At 39.0% G+C, this 25627-nt stretch overlaps 1 long non-coding RNA gene across 1 annotated transcript in view; it reads right to left on the minus strand.

Moving 5' to 3' along the window:
* Window positions 1-500: 500 nt before the first annotated feature.
* The window catches only part of LOC137445823 (uncharacterized), a 45918-nt gene continuing 20791 nt past the window's right edge, over window positions 501-25627 (minus strand). The window contains exons 3-4 of the long non-coding RNA XR_010988495.1: window positions 3971-4108; window positions 501-911 (exon numbers count right to left, since the gene is read on the minus strand). This is a non-coding gene — a long non-coding RNA (uncharacterized lncRNA). The remainder of the gene's footprint in view (window positions 912-3970; window positions 4109-25627) is intronic.

The raw sequence follows: 25627 nt of genomic DNA on the forward strand, positions 1-25627 counted from the left end.
TAATAGAATTGCAGTACTCTCTCTACACTCAGTGCTGTTTAAGGAGACAATGCCTTGAAAGATGGGGAAAATAAAGCTTGTTCCCTGCAAGTGAACGTGCAGCTCGGACTGGATACTAAGCCAAGGATTTGCACTGAAGCCCAAGGGAAGGTTGTTTGCTAACTCTTGTTGAAATTCAGTGGGAGCTGGGTGCTGAGACTAAACATTGTTGCCTTCAGCTAAATATGACACTTCCAAATCCACTGCATGCAGACTGTCCCAACAAAAACCAGTATCCAAGCTTTGGCAAGCAATCACATTTTCTTCCATGTTACTCAGTGAGTTTGGGGTAGAATTAGCATTGCATAGGAGATAAATCGTATTCTTGTGTTATTAATGACAAAGCCAATTAAAGTCGATTGAACGCAGTTTTAATTTGAAAAGAGCAATTTTAAGGCAATAAGAGACATGCAAAACAGTGCTGGGTGCAATAATGCACACTAAACACAAGCTAACTCCCCTTTACATATTCTACTCCTAATACACACGCATATAAAAGTGGGTTTATTTAAATTAGTCCATCCTTCTGGTGGTCTTTCAATGATGTAATGTTCTGGTCAGCACAGCTGGTGAGTTGTGTGCTGAGTCCTTGTGATTGTATCTTTTTAGCTCTGTTGTTGCAATCAACGTCCTTCCCAAGGATGGATTGCACGTAGGTTCTTGTGATTCTCACAGCTGTCTCTTGTGTTCACATCTTCTGTAACAATCTCTCTTCCTTTCTCATCCTTGAACAACTTACTGTTTCATAATTGGACATGGCACTTGGTCATTGGACATGGCACTTGGTGCCATGGTCTAGTCATGGGGTCTGTGTTGATAGGTTGGACTCGATGATCCTCAAGGTCCTTTCCAACCTAAGTGATGCTGTGATACTGTGATAATATTTCAACTGTTAGCTGTTAGTTCCTAACATTTCACTAGGGCCTTTGTATACTTCTATTAAAACAAATCAAATTAATAAACAACAGGTTATAATAAAACCTAAAATCTTCCTCTATATTAACGCAAATCAAATAAATTATAAACAATTGATTATAACAAAGTCTAGAAAGAATCTTACTCTAGTTACAAAAGTCAGTTCCCAGTATCTGATCCCTTGCTTCACCATTCATGCTCTTGCTTTAGCTTTAATCAAAATCACCTAACTGACATGAACTATCATTCCATTCATCACACTTGGGTTTGTTCTCGATTCCTATTACTGCTTGGAACATATTGGGCATTTTTCAGTGTAAAACTATACTTACATAAGTAAGAATGCTGAAATCAGAGCAGCTGCTCATGGAAACAGGAATGGGAAACTCAGACCCAAAGTATTTTACAGTAAAATCTCTTTACCTTTTTTTTTGTTCGGTTGGTTTTTTAGAAGTAGTGCTCAGGTAGACTATATCCATCCAGCTATGAAAAAGGCAGACATGCTACATAGAATTGGGTTTAAAATAATCAAATTATTTATCAATAAGGAGCAATGGGGTCATATAAAGGTTGGGAGCTGTTTTTATAGAGCAGAATATATAAATCTGTTGTAGAGAACGCAAGTATCGTGCATGTTACTTCACTCTAAAGGCTGCCCTCTTCTTTCTGCAGCACTTCATGGTGTTGCCCATGTTCAGTAATGCACAGTACATTTCATGCACTAAATTTTCCTTTCAAGCTCAATGCACTGAGGAAGAGTAGCTCCAAAAGAGACTAGAGCTTCTGGGTTTAAATTTAACACTATTTAAGGAACGCAAACCTTTGCTAGGGGACATAACTGTTAACATTGTGATTTTTCAAGCCTAAGGTTTCTAATGGAGTTTGACTGTTCCAGAGATAGCATTTTTTTTTCCTAGGTAACATATTTCAAGTCGCATTATGAGCAAATGTTACAAAATTTTAGTGTAATGTGAAATACTGTAATGTCAGATAGCATTATTTATCTGCTTAATATGACTAAAACCATTAATTGCTGGGAGCCATACTTCATCCCAGCAACATGAAAATCCATTTTGTGCCTATCTTGTCAGTTATTGCCGATTTTCTTAATGAATTGTGACGCAGTGAAATTCTGCTGGGGAACATGTTTATATATTTCCAACTGCAGGTTCTGTGTGGCAACTTTTTATTACATAGATCCTCCATTAACCCAATGTTTTCATTATGCCTGTGCCACAACATATCAAAGGTGCATTTTTCTTTCTTAGATATCTGGACTAGCCATTACTATTGCACATGCAGTTTTAATTATTAGAATTTCTGAAATGAACTAAGTGGCTAATGTTCATTGTCTTATATTTCCATTTAATGGTTCAATCAGGTTAAATCTGTCTCCTATTCCAATCAAGGTACTGTGCATAACTCCCTGAGGAAGGGAGAATGCAGCCCATCCTGGTCTAATTACACAAGTATCTTACAACAGGTGCATAATGCTTTACTACTTGCAGAAGTTGATCTTAATCCCAGTGAAGCTAATGGCAAAGCTCCTAGTCCTTATATTGAGGCACTAAGGCCTTGGCCACCCAAAGGGAAGCAGAACAGCAGAATGGAGGGACTGGAGGTTAGAAATAACTTCATGAACATCAGATCCTGGTGGTCTTATTACTACTATTACTGAACATTAACTTTTAGGAATTGAGACCAACTGATGTTCTTGTCAGATAGGGCATAAGTCTAGTTCATAGATTACAGTATCTAATGTTTTACTAGGTAAACTTAGATATTTTCTTGAGTGATGGCAGTGCCACTCCTAGACAGCAAGTTACCATTAGCAGATGGAACTATTTTTACTGGATGACAGAAGCAGACAGAGAAAACATTTCAAGGACAAAAATTTTGTGGTTGAACACTTGGAAACATCCTTCAATAATAAGCCATGCCCTTCTCTTTTCATCGCTTCACTTTAATATGCTCCTTGCTGGACAGATTAAGTGGAATGTAGCACATGCTAATCATACTCACTAATTACAAAGGAAGAATTTAGGATTTTTTTTTTCCCACTGAAGTTTCAGGTACTAGTAAGAGTGATGTCCCTCAAGATCATGTGCTGTATAGATTATTCCAAACATGCTGAATTTCAAAGCAACCTCCCATAGTGTGAAATAGTGTACAAGGGACGTACATGTGTCTGTGACACAACAGGCAGTTTCACACCTGCATTCTGTCTCTCCACAGGATAAGGCAAAATACCTTCAACAGATGGGAGCATCTCTTCACTATGCCAGTGACAAGAATACAATTATTGTGTATACACAGTACTCTTATTGATAACTAAGGGATATCCATCTTCAGAGGAAGTGTTGGCTCTGGTGAGGGCAGCAGAGTTCTGGAGCTCAGTTTCATATACTGCATCCTCATCATTTTCCTTGTGGAAGGATTTCTTTAATAATCATAAAGTGTTCAAATAAGATCTGGTTAGCTAGTATTTGAAGTTTTAGTATTTGCTTAAGTGTTTTGTAGTTGGCCTCACATTTGTGAGGTTGGCCACATTTGTGGTCTAAAACCACCACATACCTGAAATTCCAGGACAGCTCTAGAGAACAAGTCATGGCATGATGTTGAATCTGAAGAGTAATTAAGGGTGACACATACATTGGAAATGACAACGTTTCATCATATCAACAAGCATTTAGACACGCATCAAAACCCTTTCACAGTTAAGTGGGAAGTATTTATATGGGAACAGCCTGACAACCTCTAAAATGAAAGTCTATTGGACCAATGGGGTTGCAAAAACTCAATGAGAAATTAGCATTGCTTTTGAAGACATACTTGGAAATCCTTAGCAAGGCTCCTTGGTGCTTTTGGGTGTCATAGAAATATGACTTGATGATCCCATAGCACATGCCCATTATGAAACAGTTGTAGTACAGCAAGAAACAGCCACCACTGAAGGTGTTGCATTTATACCAAACAGATTGCTGAGGTTTAGGCAAATAGAAAGTTAGTTACTTACTAGGCTGTTCCAAGCATGCTGTTTCTTCTCCCACCTAAGGCTGCTCTGGAATTTTGCAGGACAACAAAGGCTGTTTTGGTCACCAGGAATCCCACAACTATGATTCAAGTTAACAAGCTGGTAGCAAGGCCACAGTAGCTAGGAAGGAGAAAAAAAATCATCATTCTAATTGTCAGTTACTGAATTCCCAAGAGCATGATGTTCTCAGTACTTCTCAGGACTTATCTTCTCTTTGGATAAAAGCCAGTGAATTTAGTGTTTCAGGAAGACAAGACCCAAACAAAAAACCAAAAACACCCAAACAAATACCACCATTCCCCAAATAACCCAACAAAACAAACAAAACCCAAAAAAACCACAAAAACAACAAAACAAAACACCAGGAGAAGAGTGTTTGGCATTCCCAGGCAATCCCAGGCAATCCCAGGCACAAATACAGGCTGGGCAGTGACTGGCTGGAGGGTAGCCCTGAGGAGAGAGACTTGGGGGTGCTGGTGGACAAAAAGCTCAGCATGAGCTCTCAATGTGCACTTGCAGCCCGCAAAGCCAATCAGATCCTGGGCTGCATCAAGAGAAGTGTGGCTAGCAGGTCGAGGGAGGTGATCCTCCCCCTCTACTCAGCCCTGGTGAGACCCCACCTGGAGTACTGTGTCCAGTTCTGGAGCCCCTATTACAAGAGGGATGTGGAGGTGCTGGAACGTGTCCAGAGAAGGGCCACGAGGATGATCAGAGGGCTGGAGCACCTCTCCTATGAGGACAGACTGAAGGAGTTGGGGCTGTTCAGTCTGCAGAAGAGAAGGCTCCGAGGAGACCTAATTGTCGCCTTCCAGTATCTGAAGGGGGCCTACAGGAAGGCTGGGGAAGGACTTCTCAGGATCTCAGGTAGTGATAGGACTAGGGGGAATGGAATGAAGCTGGAGGTGGGGAGATTCAGGCTGGATGTGAGGAGGAGGTTCTTCACCATGAGAGTGGTGAAACCCTGGAATGGGTTGTCCAGGGAGGTGGTCGAGGCCCCGTCCCTGGGGGTGTTTAAGAGCAGGCTGGATGAGGCTCTGTCCAGCCTGATCTAGTGTGGGGTGTCCCTGCCCATGGCAGGGGGGTTGGAACTAGATGATCCTTGTGGTCCCTTCCAACCCTGAATGAAACTATGAAACTATTAGATCAACTGTAAGAACATGGACATTCCAAAAATAGTATTGACTATGTTGACAGGTTAGATGCATCCCCTCCAAATTGCTCCCAGTGCCCCCTGTTGCCAGCTTTAAACTCAGCTACTCTGAAATTTTGCTGACATAGCTCTCATTGCATCTCACAGGGGTTTGGTTGCTGGGACACAGAACAGAAAGGAATGCTAGTTGAGAATACATCAGATAGAGAAGTGCAAAAGAGCTCAGATAGCTAAAACTTCCTGAAACATTTAGTTGGCAAAATGTGGATGAAAGATTTTTAAATCACAGGGAAGAAAAATTTTTAGAAGGTGAATTCACAAGTGAACTCCACAGGCAGCAGAAACAAAGGGGAAAGTGTGTTTTAAGAGGCATCCTAGAAGCTAACAAACCCAAAAGTTCTTTTCTCCTTTCCTGCTCTTCATTCAGAGTATTTTGCATTATTTCCTTTGCCTGACTCTCCCTTTTCTTTGTCCTCCAAATATAAACTCAGATAACAATATAGATATTTCTGGGAACACCCAAACCTCCCCAAGTCACTAATAACTTTGAAATGCCTTACCCCAAAGGAAATTTTCACAGCTATTATATCAGCTCTAAACTGGATACAGCAAAATACAGTTAACCAATTAAACCAAACGCAAGAGACTAAAAGGACTAGTGTCCTATTGTTCCCATCTATATTCATAAACAAAATTGTGTGTAAGATGAAACAGATCATTTTAGGGTTATACTAAGATGGAACATTTAATTTACATACTTCTTGTAGGCTAGAGTACTGCTTTCCTAGAGAACAAACACAGTAAATCATATTTGAGTTTAGACAAACTAGCCAATGCTTCCTCCATGGGTCATTCTTCAGTGTAGTTGCATGACTATTAAATTTCTAGGACACTTACTTGAGTTTAACAAGCAAATCCCAGGACTTTATTGCAAGGCTGCCCACTCAGTTTCTTAATAATAATGCAATAAATAAATAAACAAATCTCTGTTCTAGTCAGGTCTGCAATTGCTGCCTGCGCTGGCTGCAAAGTTTGAAAACTTTCAATCATCACAAAAAGGTTATGAAATTATTTCAGTATAAAATAGGCCCTTCAAAAGTCTTCCTATCGACTAGCATTAGGTTTACAGCATGGTTTTGCAGACATCTGAACAGATACAACAATTTATTGTCTCTCTTTTTGCAAGGAAATCACTTCTCATATTTGCCTACCCCAAAGCTTGTAAAGAGCCAGTGCGCATACAAGACATTAAAATGGGTCCTCTGGCATAAGGAACTTGGGGGTAAGGTTGGTTTTCCCTCAGACTATCTATGATGCAGCTTTACAGTGCATTCAGAGAATTCTCTAGGCATGCAGCTGTGATGTAAATAAACATTAGCTTAATCGTGGGAACCGAGGTCCAAAATGCAGTCAAATAGAGAAGTTGCAGCTTCAGAAGGTATAATTATGGGTACATAAAGCAGACAGTGCAAATATCCTCCCTTTATGTTTCTGCATCCCTTCATAACATACACAAACACAGCTGAACTAAAACAGGCAAGATGAAGAGCAATGAGAAACGACATGATGAAATGCCGCCTTGAAAGTCTACTTTATTCAACTGGAAACAAAACATGTTAAAAGGTGATAATGCTCTAAAAGCTATTTAACTCACCAGCCAAATCAAACTGACCAAAATCTAATTTATTCCTTGTCTTGTTTAGCAGATGCTTAAAAGATCAATATAGTTGTCTCTGTAGATCGGCATGAAATATTAACCAGTCTGAGTGTTCTGAAGCTTTTTACAACATATTCAGCCTCATTAAACATTAAGAAGCCTTGCAATATAAATATAAAATAACTATCAGCTTCCAACCCTTCAGACACAGAAGAAAGGTAGTTCAAATGTGGGAAGCAGGAGGAAAAAATATTAAATGAACTGGGAATTCACAGAGAAGTAAACTTGGGAAAGCTGTCAGTATAAATTGACTCAATCAGATACACTTTACCATAAGGAATGAGACTATTACAACGTCAGAAGAATATCTTCTGAGGAACAAAACAATAGTGTGATATTTATACCATGAGAAAGCTGTAAAAAATTATGCCTCTGACCACAAATACGCTCATCTTGGGCCCAATCCTCAGTTATACTTAAGCTCGCTCCACATACTTGCTGTAAGACCCTCCCACAGGTTCAGTGAGAACGAAGCCCTCTTTCTCTGCTTTTTGTTACTGTCTGGTATGTTAAAAATATCTGGGCAATACAGAAGGAAAAAAAAAAAGAGTTTCAGGTTCACCAAAGGGAAATGTCAACTTTGCAATTCACTGAGAGTAACCGGACATAAACTGTCAAAATAAGTCAGTGAAACAGTGTGGTTATTGTCAGTACCTACCTCGTGTCTGCAATCCGAGATGGGGCTAGAGGTTGTAGACAATGTAGCAAGATGGTTCTACCCTGATGTACAGATCAGCTGAGCTACAAATTTTAATATATGCAGCACATTTACTACCTCTTTCTCCCATTTCTCTGCTTGCCTTATTATTACTGGATACTGATAGCAAAGAATAAAATTCAGCCTCACATATTATTGCCTTTACACTATAGAGTCTGTTAGGGGGGTTTGACATAGTTTTCTTATTGTTGCTTCTACTAGTATTGTTACCAGACCAGATGTACCACTGTAGAATTTATTACAGCTGCCTTCTCTCAGTTTGGTGAGATGGCAACAGCAAGAAGTGAAACTATGTAGGATTCATTCCCCAGCAGAGATTTTGTAAATAGTATACTACGCTATTATGCTAGAACTATCAAATTCTGTTATACAACATGATGGTAGGAATGTCATTAATCAGTCATTGCAAAAGATCCATAGGGAGGGAAGGGAGGGAAGGGAGGGAAGGGAGGGAAGGGAGGGAAGGGAGGGAAGGGAGGGAAGGGAGGGAAGGGAGGGAAGGGAGGGAAGGGAGGGAAGGGAATTTTAAATTTATTGTGGCATAAGGAAGATATCAGTGGGCTCACATGAAAAATAAGTGTATCAGACATATTAAGAAATGATATTCAAATCACATTTGACATTAGGCTATTTTTACTTCATTCTCAGAGTAGAACTGGAAAGAGACTTTTGCTTTCCTCAGCATTACACCATATTTTTATATTTTCTCTACCTGTATGCTACACTGTTTATAAACATTGATTAGCATCAAATCAAATGTTTTATACTTACTTGCATGACAGATTTTCAGATGTGCTTTGTGGACAGGTTTGCAGCATCTCCAAAGACAAATTCTTAAATCAAACTAAAAGATATACATTTAATGGGAGAATATTATACATGCTGTGAGCATATCCTGGCACCTTGAAGTTTAGTCAAAGGGGCAAATTATAGCCTAACCACAACACAGGCTCAAGGAGGGAAAGTAAAGCCTGCAGGTTGTTTGTGAAGAAAGGTAATTTGACAGTAGTGTAAAGCATCTTTTTGATACCATGGTACATCACAGAGGAATTGAAAAACACTATTTTCTTGTTGAGATTGCCATAGGTCTTTCATCCAAAAATCCTCTTCTCTCAAGGTTATGCTCATTCATGTGTCATCCTTGCATCTCACTGAGCTTCTGGCATATAGGAAACAAGCCAAACACCACAGTTAGAAGGTCACCTAAGTGCTATGAAATTGGCATTGAAGCTTAGGGTAGAAGAAGCAGGCACAAAGATGGGGATATACAGGCAGTAATTGTATCACAAACGGATAGGAATTTTACCTGTCCAAATGCTCTCCTCCAATCAGTCTTGGAAAACTAGCTTATACACAGATGAAATCCATTTCACTTTTTGTGCTCTACCCCCCCTTGATAACTTGAGAGAGATGAAAAACACTAGTGCCAAATGTACTGTAAATATCTACTCACTCAAGAAGTAACAGTTTGCTTTGATCAAGTTGCACTTAGACTTTTCTTGGACATCCATCCAAAACCAGTTTCAGGAATGCAGTCTTTGAAGTCTTGCAGATTCTTTTTATAGAAGATTTCTCCTGTCCATCCACACAGCCAAACCTTTTAACTGGGCAGTTCCTCATGACTTAAAACTTTATTAGTTCAATATCTTTTTTCCGACAACAGACTTGTTCCTGCACATGGTCAGCCCAAAGCACTATACAAAGCAGAGCAAATACTCCACTCCCTCCACTCCACCAAACTCCATCTTCACTTTCAAAGTTCTTCACAGCTTGCAGTTCCCAATATCCCTGCTCACTCATCCACTGCTGGAAGTTTTCCCCATATCACTAACCCACACCACTAACAGTTAATTTTTCAAAGGCAAATAGAAGCCAAAACCTGTGTGTAATCTCCCATGCTGTTCCTCATATTTAAGAGGGTTTTTCAATGTGTTAGCTCACAATGATCTCCCAAAGCTCTCCTCAGCCACATCTTCTGAGAAGATGACTGCCAACCACCATATTATTACATTTTCTCAGTCAGCAAGACAGAAATGGAGATGAAGAAAAGAAGCTTTCTAATAAAGCAGTTGACATTTCAGAGGGCGAGAAGAGGAAGAAACTTCTTAGGACTTCCACCAGTCCCATGCTGGATGTCAGTGCAGACTGTGTGTACTTCTGCTTTTCTTCCACCCATGTGCTTTCCCTTTTCCTGTGCTGTAAATTCTTCAATGGTGTCTTTTGGTTCAGTGCTGGTACAGTGTTTAGGACAGTAAAATTGTGCCTCATGGCATGGATTCCTAAGAGTTACAGTTACACAAGTAATAAAGCAACCACACTTTTAACTTCATTTGACTAAAATTCCTGCCTCAAGGTGACCAAACCACGAATAAGTAGCACACAAACACACAGAGATCAGAATGGAACACTACAAATGCATCAAGCCTCAGCAAATATTAATTTGTATGACTCCAAAAAATGTATTTTATCTCTCTTTCAACATACCTCTGCTCATTTGCATTTTAAACAGGCACTGTTTAAATAAATTCGGCTATGAACTATCCTCCTAGATAAAAAGGAGTATTGAGATAAGCATCCCTGGATTTTTTTTTGCTGCTGTAGAAGATGGGTAATGGATGTGCAGTAGCACATGAAAGACAGAGGATGAAAATTATTCAGCTATTTGGATTAAAATAATATGAAGTGTTAAACATACATGCAAATTTATTTCATTGTGGTCTATAAAGATATCCTGGTACTGCTGCAGCTTTCCATTGCTTCTAGAAAGGTTGAAAACCTATTTAAGATCAAGACAAGGACAGGTACACACATATGATAAAGCAGTGAGAACATTAAAATGTGTCAACAGGGATTTGTGCTGGGATAGAGTTAATTTTTCCATAGTAGCTTGTATAAAACCATGTTTGGGATTTGTGCTGAAAACAGTGTTGATAATTCAGGGATGTTTTGGTCATGGCTGAGCAGCATTTACACAGAGCCAAGTCCTTTTATGCTCCTCACACTGCCCCACCAGTGAGGAGGCTGGGGATGCACAAGAAGTTGGGTGGGAACAGAGCTGGGACAGCTGACCCAACTGACCAAAGGGATATTCCGTACCATAAGACATCATGCTAAGCAATAAACACTGGAAGAAGAAAGTGGGACAGAGTGATGGCATTTGTCTTTCCAAGTCTTTCCTGGAGATGGCTGAACACCTGCCTGCTGATGGGAAGTGGTGAATTAATTCTTTGCTTTGCTTTGTGTGCACAGGTTTTGCTTTACCTATTAAACTGTTTTTGTCTCAACCCACAAGTTTACTCACTTATTCTTCCAATTCTCTCCTTGGTCCCACCAGAGCAGAATGAGCAAGCAGCTCATAAACCGCAACAGAATACGTGAGATCTTTTGGAACATCCTAACAGGAATCTGTGACCTGCTCAAAAACCTTTGAAACTTATTTAAAAAAAAAATAAAATAATAGTTTCTGGAGAAGATCTTCTAATAGGAGTAACTTTTTTTCTTCACGAGTTAAATGATGATTTGATGTACAAGCTCACACAGAACATAGATGAACTACTATCAGTAAAGTCACGCGATCATTTATTATCTTAAAACGTCTGATGTTCTTCAGTAAGTTTATTTTCAGAAGACATTGTGCTAGATTTGCAAACAGTCTGGAAAAAACTAATTAGAACTAACTATTGTTGGGAAATGTTAATGTGGAATGGAAGGCCTTTAAAGAACGGTAACAGAGTTTAAAATACAAGTTCGTTCCAGTAAATCAGTGTCAAAATGACAAGAGAAGCCAGCATGGTTCAAGACAGATATGGAATAATATGTAAGATAAACAAACAACAACAACAACAAAAGCTTTTTGAACCCATCCATAGAATATGAGAAGTGAAAGATTTGATCAAGTATTAAGAGAAAAAGGGTGAACCAAATGAAACAAAAGAAAAAGTGAACCATACAGCTCAAAATGTCTTGGTATGAGGTTTGGTTGCTTTTTGTTGTTTGGGCTTTTTTTTTCCCTTTCTTTCTTTCTGTTTTGAGTTTTTAAACTTTTGTTTGTTTAAAATCAGAACAAAACCAAAAAGAATTGATAATTTCCTTTGCAGAATGCAAGTTTAAAAGATTGAACTAAAGCACAATGACTACATGGAATATTTAAAGAATTGATTTGCAACTATTCTAAGATACAAGTGTATCTGGTGCAGCATACATGAATATTCCTATAAGGGTTTTCAGGCTTTTCCCAACCTTTACTGCTTTCTTGTGCCCATGCAAATTATGCATTGACAGCACTTAGCACTGACAGCATAAGGGCAAGCACTCTGATACACATTCAGGCAAACTTCATGAACAGCGATCACTGTGTGAAGTACCACCAGGGCTTGACAAGACTTACCTCTGCAGCAGCAGACATTTGAGAGAATTCCTTCTCTTGGTTTTTGCAGTTATTGCAGGCACCTTCATTCAGGATGAGTGATGGTCACAGGCCTCCTCATAGGCTGTAATTATTGGGGTGTGATGACTGGTAACTGTAAGCATTTCCTGATCAAGGGCCTTCAGATGCTTTAGTGGAACATGGGGCTGTAACTCATTGCACACATTGCCCTTCCCCATCTCAGCCTCAGAGCATTCCCAGCATGATACCTCTCTGGCTGACATGATGGTAGATGGCACAGGTGACACAAATCATACCAACCCTTTGCAAGGACTGATTTGCAACAGGTTACTGGGGCAAAGTGGCTTTAGCAGACCTATCGGGCTCCTTATCCTGTAATAATGATAAAAAGTGGAAAGGTGAAGTTTCTGACAGTAACTGAGCTCTACTGAATTGAAAGAAGTATGATAGCACCATTTTTAAACATGATTCATCGAAATCAAATTAAACTTTTGAGAGAAACAAGTTAAAATTACCAGTATACTAGGGCTTCTACAGCTCTTCCTTAATCTTTTCTGAAAGGTTTGCTGTAACTTTGACTCTACATGTGAACCAGAGCTATATCCTAAAGGACTTCACTGCTATTTTAGTCCAAGCTTTCTAACTGTGATTGGTCAACCAAACTAAGGGTGAAAGCACTTTATTGGCATGTCCTGTTATAACCAGTCACAATCATTTACTGTTTGATCCACTGGTAATGTGAATTATACCAAGTTTTGCCTGGTGTAACTTATTTTTCTCTATCAGCTCGGCAGCAGTAGCAACTACTCCTTTGCATTGTGCAAGGAGATAAGGGAGTAACTTGTGTCCCTTTCTTCTCTTGCAAAATGATGTACAGCAACTTATAACAGAGCCCTAAAGAAGCCCACGTACTAGCCATCAGATATCCAAAAGAGCAAAACAAGTGGAACACAAATTGAGAGAAGTCTTCACTGACAGTTTGTGTAGCTCAAGAGAGATCCCTGAAGACAAGCAAGAGACCACCATAATGCCATTAGTTAAGGGAAAGCCTAGGGAAACTGAAAACATATGTAGGGAAAACTTAAAAACCATTTTAGAAAACCATGTGAGGGAAACACTTTAAACAAACACACCAGTGGTTCAATTAAGGGTTTCAGAGATGCCTGCAGGAGAAAATCTCCAGGGATATTACTACTAGGATAGCCAAAGGGAGGCAATGGGAATCTGATGTGAAGATGTACAGAATGATTTCCCCAAGTTTCATATTGGAAGCTAAATGCATTAAAAAATTTAGAACAGCAAACGTATTCCAGAGACATGTACAAAGTGCATTTGATAAGCTGTTTAATCATATATTGGCACAAACAGTGGGTTAGGCTAGTAATTTTGCAAACAGAAACAGCAGTGAAATGTAAAGAAAAGGAAGCCTTGATTAATAAGGTGGGCAGAGAGGACAGAAGAGATAATTTACTTTTCAATAAAATGATTTGGACATTTGTTAAAAGAGAAAAGTCCATCAGCTTGGCTTGTGTTCACAGAGGCAGGAAGGATGAAGAGGAGAGGGTGGTGCTAGCTGGGCTGGTTATCCGGCACTCAGTCTTTGGCAGGGACAACAGCCTGCAAAATAATGGCCTCAACAGCTTCTGAGGCCACTTGCTGTTATAATCTGTGTAATAAGTATTAGTTTAGGTTTTCTTATGGAAAGTTAATCCCCTAATAATATTTCAAATTACTGAATAGCCTTTGGGGGAAAAAAAAACCTTAATAAAATCACAGCTACCATTCAGAAACCTGTGCTGCAATCATCTACCACAAGATAAACGGCATTCTGTAATTAGCACACACCTTTCAGACTTGCCTAATTATCTCTTATGAATTATTCCCCCCACCACTAGCCACTATACTTCAGAGGAGGAAAAAAAAGAAAGAAAAAAAAAAAAAAGAAGCAAAAAGAAGAAGAGATAAGCTCTATGCTTCTAAGGCATCTGAAAATTCAGTAAGATAATGTCATTGATCTGGTTATTTCCAGGTGAACATCAGGTTATTCAACCTAAGTGAATTTAATGATTCTGGACAGGTTGTGCAATGAATTTTACTATAAATCACTTCTAATTGCAAACATAAAAATTAAAAATCAGTCTGAAGAGGGAGATAGCACAGTATTAATGATGGAAAGCAGTAATCTACAGATAGCGGTGCTGCCATTTTAATTGAGACTGTTCTGATTAAATGCTTCTGAACCTCATGGGGAGAGGACTAGGATGAAGATGATTGGGTATCTAATCTGCAAGAGGTTTCAAATAACTACACGTGTTTGCCAAACATGTTTCAAATATACTGACACAAAAACTTCAGCTTTCCATCTCTAGTACAATGTTCTTTCGCATTTATCCAAACGACCAAGCTCAGCTTGGCCTCCCGTACACCTTCCCCAGTACCCATTACCGGCTGGCTATTACCTCTGTGTTGAGCCACTGATTAGGTGATTTGCTTGCATGTGTATCCCACATCATCATTTTTAGCTTCTCTGCTCATGGCAGAGGGATTGGAACTAGATGATTTTTGATGTCCCTCCTAACCCAAAGCATACTATGATTCTGTGAATGATGCAGAGAGTTTCTGGTGGCAAATTTCCTGAGAAGAGTCCCTCTCTTATGTGTCTGAGTGCTGATCAGCTCACCATCACAACCCTACTTGCATAAAAGCGGTTGGGACAACCTGGATTGGGGAAGACTTGTGCCCAGCTTGATGGCAGTACAGAATCCTCTAGTTCAGTTGATGGAGTGTCCTGTCCCGTGAGACAGACTGACAGCCCACCGTGTCTGCCTGCCCTTCTTATTCTTTCAAGCACCAGGTCTATCTCATTTGTAGGTGTTAAAACACAAGAGCTGGCACAACACCTCTGGCCCTGCCCTGCAGCTCCACAGTCCTTCTGGAAATTGTCACTGTACAACCCAAGCATGGAGAGTATGATGAGTAGCAGAAGAACAGCTGACTCCAGACCAGTCACAAGGCCACTACTATTACTTAGAATGGCAACTGCAAAACATAGCTTTTGGTCTTCACACACAAAAAAAAGAGGGAATAGTCTGGCTGTGTTCTCCTCTCCTTAGCTGCCAAGAGCATGCAGCAAAGGGCTACACATGCAGCAAGAAGAGAGCATGTCCTGTGACCTATTTCATCACCTTTCAGCAGAAAACTCAGGTCTTAATCATGGATCTCATCTAATGAAGAAATCATGCACTTTTGAAAGTAAGTGTATATTAATTTATCAGCTTTTCTGAGTTTTATTTTAGGCCAAAACTCTTAGGAATACTAGCTGTGTCAAAAGGGGGGAAAAAAAAAATACTGGAAGCCACAGTAGAGACTTTCAGAATTAGAAACTACTTAGATTTAAATATAGGAGCCAAATTCATCTACTTTGTCCTGTATGAAGTTTGGAGCCAAGATTAAAACTAGGCTTTTTCTGGCCATAATTCGGATAAGATTGAACTTTTCTGACATTAACCATTTTTATCGGATTTTGGCTCCAGATGAAAGAAACCTTGCAGGTACAATCATACAGCCAAATGACTAACTGCCACCCTTTGTGACTGTTAATTATTTCTGGCCAAGGCATTCTGTGCATAATGGAGCATGGACAGCTTTTTTTTCCTCTCCCCCTTCTTAAACAAAATAATAAATAAAAATTAGCTTCTAGGTCAACATTTTGAGAAGTCCACACTTGCTTTGCTGAGAGTCAAGGGATATGCAGCCTGGAACACTTTGGCTTGTTTTGTGTAGGTGCTCAGTCTTTGCAGCTCCCAATGGCTTTTAGCTACAAATGTGAGAGCAGCCATAATTATAAAAATCAGGCCCAAACCTCTTCAAGATTAATCACTTCAAAAACCCAGGAACTATTAAACAAATGTGGACATGATGTTGAGGGAAGGAGGAAGAAGCTTCATCCCTGGAAAAATCATGAACTCCTTGTCCAAAGCCATTGTATTTTATTTTTAACTTTCTGATACTTGTCATGGGACAGAGATATTGAAATCTTTCTATGGTATCACATTAATACAGAATCATTCTTTTTTTCTTGTGTGATAGTGAAGTGTAGTCACGTTAGCACATTTCATTGTAAGTTAGTAAAAATGAACATTAATATGACCTGATACTAATCCACCATGACAGAAAATTCCTAATACGATAAAACTTTCATATCATATTAGCAGAAAAAAGTCAGTTCCTGCCTGTTCCAGGTCACTTTCAATGCTGCCTTTGAGCATAAAGTCATGGCAAGCATTTGTCTGTCTGCAAAAAGGGTTCCTAGCACTGTTCAATCATAAAATAAAAATTATATTTAAACACTCCCCCTTATGTGTGACAGAAAATTGCAGGACAGCCCTCAATAAATCTTCTCAATTTGTCTTCATTTCTAAGCTTTAACTCTCAGGTACTCAGAGTGCCTCTTGTAATGAAGATCAATCTCTTTTTAAATGGTTGTTTCCTCATACTAGAAATACAACAGCTGCAGAAACAAACATTCAGTCCACCATGACTCCTGTCTTCATTTTCAGGATCAGTCTTCAAAAAGGAAACAGCCAACCAAGAACAACAGCAGTCCTAAGAGTTGCAAATACTGAGCCTCCTCATGCAGGTTGCAATATTCACAAGTTAAAGTTAGCATTACAGAGAATTCAGATTTTCAGTGCAAAGATTTAGTTTTATTGATAGAAACATATCCAAAGAACTAAAAAAGCATCAACTTGATTTACTTCTTTTCACCAGAAAATGAGAGGAACAAAGGGTTCAGTTTAAACTGCTGCAGAACAGCACTCAAGATAAATCATGCAATGGAGCAGCCTAGTCTAGAGAACACCCCACAAGTCAACCAGTGCCATACATACTTCAGTTTGTTATTTAACTCCAGTTATGGGTTACATTTCTGTGTTGAAGATGCTAAAACAGCCCCAAAACATTTAAGTAACTTCACTGCTGCACCTTAAGGGGAAAAGGAAAGTGGTTCTGGTGAGGAAAGGCCAGGTTACTACAAACAAAAAAAGGAGTAATTTGCAGTTATACTATTGCCTGTGAAACACGACAAGTGCAAAATGTAATTGCCTTAATGCTATTTTTGATATCATATCAGTAAATTACACTGAGTTCCTACTGTGACACTTATATCAGGGTAAGAATTATCCTGTTGTGAGTGTCGATCCCAGGGGAAAATGAGGCAGCATAAATGGCTGTGATTCTGGAGCAATTAGCTGCTCCAAGGCTGCAGATATTCTTATTTAAAAGATACTTATGGAATGTTTAACCTGTAAACATCTTGAACATTTACCTCCTATTTGTTTTTTCAGTAATTAAGCCTCCAGGGGATCATCCTATGTAACAAGCATTTCTTCCTTATTTTGCCACCCATTTTCCTTTTTAATGATGAGAAAATCCCTTTCTGCTATTAAGATACACACCGTGAAGTTTGGAATTGTTTGTAATAACTATGTCGCTCCATTAGTACTAATACCCTAATGCCACAGGAAAGCCATGTAGTGTGCTGAAGGATTAGATAACCTCACGTTGAGCAAGAAGAAATTACAAGTTCCAATCACCTTTGGGAGTTCTTCAGTTTTCAAAGTTCTTTAACAGTTACTGTGGGAAGAGAGAAACATTGATCTAATCTAAAATCCCAGGCATTTACTCCAGAGTCAGAGGTGCCAGTATGAAAGAGGTAAAAGTGCAAACAACTAGATAAGTCAAAGGCTACAATAACACGTGATGATAAAAGCACAGGATACAGAACAGTTCTGCCGTAGGGTATCAAAGGTATACACAGCTCTTCAAGGAAATTTTATGCACCAGCAAGAGGAAAGGAATGTTATATTAATGCAACAGTACTATTTCATCATCAAATTATTCAATAACATCTATAACCCTACTTCACATTTTGAAGTTTGGAAACTTGTATACCGCAATCAAAATTCTGGACAAATGCAGACCTTCTATTTTTGCATGAATCTGTACAAGTAAAAGGCAGCCAGAGTTACCACTGAAGTAAAAGCACATATGAAAAGGCACCTCAAAATTTAAACAGTGTGCACCCTGAAGACCATTTTCAACTCTGAGCACAAATGGAAGACATTCTGGAAAAGAATCCAGACATCCTGATGTGCTTATTGCATAAGCAATAACTTCTTGTAACATTGATTTCTAGACAAAATATAACTGCATGAAAACATCAGCGTATAATTATGCACTTTAAAACTAAATCAACAAAGCAAACAAACATAAACTCCTCACAAAACGCTAAATGAGGTCAGTCTTCATGTAACAAGAATCAGTGACATAGAGAACATTGGTTCTACATCTCCAAATTTCTGATATTCTATAACTCTGCTGGAAGTCATTCTTTTAAACTAAACTAAATTACAACTATTACCACATTTCCATCATTTTAATGCACCACTGAAGCAAACTGAAAGTATATGCTTTGGTAAACATGGAAATTATTGATTTGTTAAATCTTTTATATGACACATACAAGACAGAAAAAGAAAAAAACTGTAGAATAATTTGGCATCTATATGGATAATTCTATTTCCTTCTTTGACTTACAGCACCAAACTTTTTCTCCTCTCTAATAACTACCAATTTTCCTCATATAATTACCTCTTTAGCAGATGTTACATTCTGTTTGAAAACAGCAACGAAAGAGTTTTCTTTACAGTAGTTTAAGGGCCTTGAAATGCACTGGCAAATGCAATAAACTCTGCTCCAGCTGTTGGGAATTTTAAATCCAGACATTGTGATCTTGTTATTGGCTGCATGTGTCTCACTACAGCTGCTACAGAGCTCTGTGCTGCTCATGTGAAGAAAGACCATGGACAAAGGATAAAGCTGCCTTGCACCATGGTAAACACAAGACTTATTTTTCTCCTGGCTGGACAAAGGTGCTGTTAAAAGCACAAAACATTTGAAAACAGCAACAGCAGCAAAGTCTGCTGAAACATTTCTGCATTCATCCTTACTCTTGCCAACTGCATCAAATTCTCCTGGGTCCCATTTAATACAATAGCAAGTTATGAAGCATAACAGATTTTTCTCAATACCAAGACGACCATGAAAACAAGTAGCTTTGCCTACACTATACTTTGCCACTAAGTATCTGAATAAAAGCATTCATATTAATCCCTTCATATGAATTCTGACATCTCTGGCAATAGAATACAGGTTCAAAATCTCATTTAGTGATCACTGGAGTTAGCTTAGCCTACGCTGGCAGAGGAAAAAGGTTGATTAAGTGAAAAATGACTCATTATAATGCAATGCTTTGAAATAGTGCATGCCTACAAATATCAATAATACTGCCAATTACCTTTAACACACCAAGAGCTGTGCATGGCCATATTTAAAATCCACTTGAGAAAAACAGATAACAACAAATACTTGAGAACTATCCAAATATCACCAGTATATTAATACCAAAACCCATGGGAAACTATCAGAAATGTCCATAAACTATGTGCAGTTTAAATTGCCTGAAAATATCTCTGATGAAAACACATATCACACATTTCTTCAAAAGAAAACAGATCTATTCTACATGCATTTTCCATACCTCCCAGATCACTGATGGTGCCTTCCTCACCTGCAACAATGGACAAATATGAAATGCATACCAGTGTGCCCTTCCTGGTAACTAAAACAATGTTCCTCACACTGAATCTGCATTAATAAGACCTATACCAGGCAGAATCACAACTCTGACAATAAATTCTCTGAATAGCCATTAATTTAAAACACTATCATTGCAGAAACCTATAAAGCAAAAAGGACTAGGAAGCAGCAACAAACAGCTGGATTTGAACTGTCAAGATATTAGAGGGCAGTATCTTTATTTCCTCATAATTAGTGTTAAGTGATATGTAGAGAAAAAAATGGACAGAATAGGGCTGGTCTTTCTTTTGCTGCTTGATATTTCCTTTCTGTGTTATCATACTGTTATGTTTCATTATGCTCTTCTGCCACAGAAGATCAAACTGAAATTAAAAGAAGGAGAGTGCACTTCATGTGAACAGTCTGTCTAGCAATCACCAGTATAAATCTAACAACAGCAGTAGAAGCAAACAATACCTGCACCAGGAAAACTGGTCCCATCTTTAAAATCTGTTGCAAAACAGAACAAACAGGAGAGGCCCCCACATACCATTTAAGGGATTCGACATTTGAGGCACTCAGATCTTTCATTCTCATTTTCTTTGCCCAGAAAAAGACACAAGCACTATTACTTACACAAAATACTTTGAGGCAGTTACTCTCCCAGACCAGCTAAACTTACTGCCTCAGAATTTCTCTTTGCGGAAAGCACTATAATCAAGGAGAGATTGGTGGGTGGGTTTTGTTTGCTTGCTTGTTTGCTTTTTCCTTTTTGGGAGGTACATCATAAATCCAAGTGTAAATATGATAAAGATTGTCTGTAGTTACTAACAATGAACCTTGTAGGCTAGGAGGAATTCAAATTAAAAAGGGACAAATCTTGTCAGAAGCAGAATACTTTTAAATCTCCCATGACACTTATTTTTATGAGAAAGTCTACTTGAAAACAAGATCATTAAGTAGTTTCTCTAGCAGTACCATAATTTTAGTAGTAACAAAGGTATATGTATTACAAGAAAACAAAATACTTCATAGCGATCTGTAATAGATCTAAAGTAAAACTTCAAATTACCTTAACTAAATAATGCTCCCTTTGTCCATACCACACATTCCTAATAAATATATAGAGGAAAAAAAATGTTTGTACAAAATACTGACATGACCTTAAGAATAGCTTTGTAATGGGTAAAAAGAGGGGGGGGGAGAAAGAAAATAGGAAAAAAAATACCAAACAGAAAAAAGGTCATATAAAGCAAAGGTAATTTAGAACAAAAAATAAGAGAATATATTTCTATACAAGGGTAAGTATAAATATTTATCAGATGCATAGACAGTCTAAAGATATTAAGAAAAATAGTGAAAAATTACTCTTTCATTGTCATATGCCTCTTGCAAATACATGCTGGGCTAACGCTTCAGCTATAATAGAACTGTTCATTATCTGGAGCTGCAGTAACAGGAGAAAAAACATCATTTATATTGCCGAGAACAATTCTGTGGAGGCAGCAAAAGACTACAGAAACAGAGATTCCTTTTAAATGTTTGACGTTTATGTAGGTTGATTGAAACGGAATTATTACAATCATTTAATTAGAAACGGGACAAGGGAATTCTTTGCAACAGAACAACACATGTATTTGTTCACACTCACAACATCCAGATTGGTAGTATTACAAAAATCATTTTGAGGGCAGAGGGGAAAGAAACTGGCAAACACTCTTTGTGTTGCTCTACAGCTGACCAGAATGTATTCGATTCAGTGTTTGCCATATGGGCACAGTATTGGATGTACAATTCAGGATGTACAGTTCTCCAGATCTCACTGTTTATCTGGCGACCCTAGCAGGATTGCTCTGCCTCCACTACTCTGTACATACACACTGTGTGCAATAGCTCTTCCCTATAAGCCACATTCTGAGTTATTAATGGCGGTCTAATGCTAAAATAGTATCAGTCTAATTCCTGTAAAGAAATTACCTGGAGTGTAATTTCTCACATAATGTGGATTTTATTTTATTTTTTGTCTTTCTACTTAGAAAGTAGATGTGCACAATAGTAAAAAAACCAACCCTATTTAATAACAGTACTACTTTCGTCCATTTAAAGGCTTAGAGAGGTTCTCTATTATCTATTGTCATCCCACACTATACTGAGGAAGTATTATTTTCTCTAAGTAATGAGGATGAGAGCAGCAAGATGTGAAGCAATTTACTTGTGGAGAGCTGTTAGCTGGTCTGAGCTGAAAGCTCAGGAATTCCTGGATGTTATTACTGCACTTCTCTCCATAATCTGGTGCTGCCTTTGCTGTAATAATCTCCCAGCAGCATTTGTATTAATCATTTGCACTGCAATAGCATCCAAAGGGCCCAGTCTGGCCTGTTACAGCAGTTCATTTACATACATAGAAAGAAACAGAGCATCGACACTGAGAATAAAGCACCTTAATTTTTAATTAAAACAAACCAAAATAACCAACAAAGGCAGAGAAAGAGCAAGAATCTAAACTGCAAAATGGACAGCACATGACAAGCATGTCTATTGCATCCACCTTGTGACACAACAAACAGTGCAATAAAAGCTTTTTTTACCACACTACTAACCTAAACATTAGGAATCTTTGCTAATTTAAACTTCCTTCCTCCATTGTTTTGGTTTTGGGTTTTGTTGGGGTTTTTTGGGGTGTGTGCAATGCAATGTAACTAACTTTCTTATGTGACAAGGATTAGAACGAGTTGTGTCTTCTTCTCTGTATCAAATAATATCTTTCTGGTTTCCTATCAGTGCTATTCTTTTTGTTTTGTTCTCAGAAAAAAATTAACTTTAGAAGAATTTAATTTTTATGATAGATTATTTTAAACAACATTGATATGAGATTGTGACACAGTGTTCATAAAGCATTCCATGTATTATTATTTTTTTCCAGCTATATCAGCATTATTTATCAGTCAGGACCACTAAAATGTTTTGCTTTCAGACTCCCATATGCTCACTCTGAAAATTAACAACAGATCTAGACTATGCAAGACAGGTAAGTACCATGATTTTTTTTTGTGTATTTGCAAAATAACATTATCTGCCAGCTGTGGATCTGCTGACAGCATCTGTCAGTGTTCATGTTATGGGAGCATGGAGGTCCTCCATGACAGCACCATGCAAAGGGATATGTGCATGGGATACATGGTGTCAGCACTCACACCTGTCCTCCTGGCTATGCAGCCCTAGGGCAGAGCACCTCCAAGTCACTCCCTGATTATTAGAACGTCAAATAGCAACAAGAAATGGTGGCCTGCCCAAAAATAAAGTTCAGACATTCTGGGGCTTTGTAGTTTTTCATCTGCAACATACCCAAGATTGTGAGTCAGAAGGAAAATGCTTCATTGAAAAGGTTTTGCTGTCATTTTTGGCATGGATCTGGAAGGATTCACACAGTATCACACACAGTATCACACAGTATCGCTTAGGTTGGAAAGGACCTCGAGGATCATCGAGTCCAACCTATCAACACAGACCCCATGACTAGACCATGGCACCAAGTGCCACGTCCAATCTCCCCTTAAACGCCTCCAGGGTCGATGACTCAACCACCTCCCTGGGCAGCCCTTTCCAATGACGAATGACTCGCTCAGTGAAGAACTTCCTCCTCACCTCGAGTCTAAACCTCCCCTGGCACAGCTTGAGACTGTGTCCCCTTGTTCTGGTGCTGCTTGCCTGGCAGAAGAGACCAACCCCTTCCCAGCCACAACCACCCCTCAGGTAGTTGTAGAGGGCAATAAGGTCACCCCTGAGCCTCCTCTTCTCCAGGCTAAACAATCCCAGCTCCCTCAGCCTCTCCTCATAGGGCTTGTGTTCAAGGCCTCTCACCAGCCTTGTTGCCCTTCTCTGGACACGTTCAAGTGTTTCGATGTCTTTCTTAAACTGAGGGGCCCAGAACTGGACACAGTACTCAAGGTGTGGCCTAACCAAAGCAGAGTACAGGGGCACTATGACCTCCCTGCTCCTGCTGGCCACACTATTCCTAATGCAGGCCAGGATGCCATTGGCCCTCCTGGCCACCTGGGCACACTGTTAGATCCAGGCATTCAAATCTAACCTGAGATTTGGTTTCTGGTTTCTCCATACTGCACACCTTGCTCTACCAGAACTGAGGAAGAGAAGGACTACACACAGAGCTCCAAGTCTGCCTCTCACACACATTCAGGACCAACTTCAGCCATGTAGCTGAGCCCAGAACTGACAGATATTCTGACCTGAACTAGACAGAGTTCACTGAGCACGATTCTGCCTGGCAATGTCCATAGTCAGGCTTCATTCTGCTTTCACCTCTTTCTGGGACATTTAAGAGTTGCAGGGAATTCCCCTTGGCAACAGCTGGGGAGAAGCTCTTCTTCCCAACACCCTGAGGAACAGGGGCCAAATTGGCTGCATTTCATAGCTGAAAAAAGAAACAGCCCTTAGAGCAGATGGCAGGCAGCAAAGAGTGGTGTTGGAAACAACCTTTCAAAGCAATTCAATCCAAAAATCACAATTCCACACAGATCCCAAGTGATACCCCAGATACCTGAAAAATCCTTAGCATCCTAGCAAAGATATTTCTCATTGTTAAAAAACCACAAAGGCAAAAATATGACATCTATGATTATTAAAAACAAAGGCACATCAATACAGATTAGTGTCTGGACACCACTACCAGGGATGCAATAGAAAAAGACAACCACAACACCACCACATTCTCTGCCTCTATATAGATATCAAAAGTAGCAGCCAGCCTGATCGTCAGCAACAATATGAAACTCACAGCAAAAAAAGTGTTCATTGAGATCACTCTGAGGGAACATATTTTGCCACAGGACTGGAAGTGTCACGTCCTCCTTGCTGTCCAGAACTCGCTCGAGACTACAACATTTTTGTGTCAAACAGTATATACAGTAATATAACTATAATAATAGATACTGAACTGATTAGTTTCACGCCATGCTAAATTGGCTTACTCTGAGATTTAAATTTAGAGTGCTAATGGTATTCAAAGAATTTATTGCCCAATTTTACTCAACACAGCTCACGCTGCTGTTATCTGCTAAATATCAACATCATTAATGTGCCCCCTTGCCTGTTCTGCCAATTACAATCACCCCAAAAGTACAACATCAAAAAGATTATGTTTTCTTTAAGATGACCTTTAAAACTGAAGTTTACAATGCCCTGGTAAGAACTTAACATCTTCATTTACATAATTTTCTTCTAAATTACAAGTCATGTTTTATCAGAACGGAGTAAGCCAGAGGACATGAGGAAGCTATGAGCCAGCAGCAAAACATTCAAACCCCAGTGGGCTAAAAAGTTCTTACAGACAGGTTATACAATGCAAGAAAAACAACTAACACAAACAAAACCCCCCATCTGCTATTGAATTACATCCCCCTCTTGCCAATATTTTGTTCATTCTCAGTATTTTAAATGAATATCCAAATAGGATGGAAATAAAAGTTAACAAGTGTTGGATTGCTAGGATTGTTCATATCCATCTGGAATGACATGGCAGCACAACTTCCTGAAATAAGAAAGGTTGTTTCCTTCACTTACTGCATGGAACAACATAAGAAATGAAAATTGTTAAGACCAGTTCTGCAGCCCCATCAGCATCACAGAAAATTAACATCAATTCAGAAGCAACAGAATGATGACCATTGGATTCAGTGTTCTGGCTAGAGGAAAGGTTCCCTTAGCACACGTTAACACCCAGCATTCATCAAATATATTACTGTTCCTTGACAAATGTATGAAAATACAGAGTGGGGCCCAAGAATAGTCAAAATCTGGAAAGTATTTCCTGCATTGAAGCAAATTTGCAGACATTTCCTGGGTGAAATTGTATTAAAGACCTGTATTCAAGCATCATGACACATTTCAAGGCCACATGCTAGATTTCCAGTAATTTAAAAGTACAGCTCTGATGGGAAGCTCTTTTAAAATTCTTAAGAGGAAACTACGGAGCTACTTTTGTGTTTTCTTTAGTGTGATTACTCTTGTTT

This window comes from Melanerpes formicivorus, unplaced genomic scaffold (assembly GCF_026170545.1).
Source record: "Melanerpes formicivorus ecotype bairdi unplaced genomic scaffold, bMelFor1.0.p_v2 SCAF_16, whole genome shotgun sequence".
NCBI lineage: Eukaryota > Metazoa > Chordata > Aves > Piciformes > Picidae > Melanerpes > Melanerpes formicivorus.